The 2,008-nt window shown below is 36.7% G+C and overlaps 1 protein-coding gene across 1 annotated transcript in view; it reads right to left on the bottom strand.

Annotated features, from left to right (window-relative positions):
* The window catches only part of fam131bb (family with sequence similarity 131 member Bb), a 51,967-nt gene that overhangs the window by 24,742 nt on the left and 25,217 nt on the right, over positions 1-2,008 (bottom strand). The gene's annotated exons all lie outside the window — the stretch shown is intronic.

Genomic DNA, 2,008 nt, shown 5'->3' with positions numbered 1-2,008 from the left:
CACCTCGCTTTTCAGACCGATGAGCTTTGTAAAAATCGACGCGTTTCAAAAAGGCGGGGCATAGAGGAGAAACAATAATGTACAGTATGTGGAAAATAATGTGTTTTTTTAACCTTAATCTGCATAAACACATTTCATTACACCAAATACACAAAATAATTTTTTTTAGCAACATCATATGACCCCTTTAAAAGCAGATTTACCCACATTCTTTTCTTTAGTTTATTGCGCCGTTGCTTTACTGATAACTGCTGTGCTAAAGTTAATGTTACAATGTAAATTAAGACTTTTCAACCTGAGAAAGAATGATGAACTAAACAACTAAAAAGAACATGACATAGGACTGACATCACACACACCATACCAATTATCCCTCATGCATTATCCCTCATGAACAAATATACAAATATAACATCTGATGTTTGCACACATGCGTACCAGTGTACCATTATGATATTCTTCATGAATAAACATGACGTCTGATGTGTTGTGTACCTATATACCAACGTACCATCGCATCACATATCCAAATATACAGTAGTCTCAAATACATCAACTTCATTGGCTGCTGTGCATGTTGAAACAGTGCGTTTAAAGACTTTTAGCCCCATCTGCCTTCCATATTATTCTGCTTTGGCTTCATTGTGGACTACTTTTGTTGAAGAAGCAAAAATTCTGCTAATATCCTGTATGTAACAAAAATAGTAGTATAAATAGTATAAATTGAATATTTTGTTAAATTCAGAAATATTACACATACAGATCTAAACTTGTTTTCGAATTACTTTGTTTGTTGTCATTAGGGTTTTATTTCAATCTTGTCACACTGATTATCACTTGTTTTCTCATCATTTTTATGTTCAGCCAGGTACTTCAAAACCAGAAAAGGGTGACACAGATGACAGAACTGTGTATTTACCAATTGATAAAAACATATATCTCATGAAAAGACCTTTTGAATTTCATATGTTCTTTCTTTATGTAGCAAACCCTGTCTGATAATGGAATTAGCTTTGAAAGAGTGAGGGAGGGAGCAAATCTTATACATATGCTTTTTGTGAGATAAAATGAATGTGCTTACTCATTCAAATTTACCAGCAATATGTATGAAGACGTAAGAAGAAATAAAAGCAAGCAAAGTGATGTGTCAATGATGATACGGAGCATCCACTGAGAAAAATCATAATCCCTCCCTTAAGCGCAGACCCAGAATCAGTCTCCAGTGTCACTGTATAGCTGAAGGCAAATACTATAAGCCTGCTTTCTGGGTCAGCTCTTAGGAGTGTGGGGGACTGGAGCACACAAACTTAACCAAAAGTAAAGGCTAACGACAATAACACCAAACTACAAGCCAGTTCTGGTAAGCACTAAACTACATGCTGTTAACTAGGCTATTATGCTAACAATGTCTTTCTGCGGTTAAGGTGGAGAGCTGGCTCACTTCCCTAACTGAGATAATCTCTTCCTGTTTTGGACACCTTGGCCTCCATCTTGGAGCAGGATGCTTTTCCCCGCCGAACAGGAATTTGTGGTGAGGAGTGTCAAAGCGTGTCAGCACTGTTGAGAGATTTGGCTAATTTAGTATATTTATGTTGGTGTAATAGGCAGCTCCCTTACCTGTTCCCCATCCTTCTGCACGGGAACTCCATCTGTTGCTGGAGAGAGAAGGAGATAAAAAGAGTAGATTATAGCAGGGTGCTTTGAGATTCAAACAGGAAAGGTAAAAGCAGGTCATGTATTTTGTGATTGTAAGAGTAGGTGGCAATGATATAAACATATTTTAAAAATATTTCAAGGATGTTACTAATTTCTTGATGACACTGTATTCAGAGTTCAACTGTTACATCAATGCAGTCTACAGTATATATACTGCCTAAAAAGTATAAGTGTCACCATTATGGTAATTAGTGTTGGCTAATTGGAAATTGGTCCTTGTTACTTTATTAATTTTCTCTTAGCCAGTGTTAGGCCCCGATCACACCGAACGCATTTTTATGTCTGAAAACGC

This window comes from Sinocyclocheilus anshuiensis, unplaced genomic scaffold (assembly GCF_001515605.1).
Source record: "Sinocyclocheilus anshuiensis isolate Anshui unplaced genomic scaffold, SAMN03320099.WGS_v1.1 scaffold1260, whole genome shotgun sequence".
NCBI lineage: Eukaryota > Metazoa > Chordata > Actinopteri > Cypriniformes > Cyprinidae > Sinocyclocheilus > Sinocyclocheilus anshuiensis.
The sequence above is the reverse complement of the archived record's forward strand: the minus strand, read 5'-3'. Positions and strand labels throughout refer to the sequence as shown.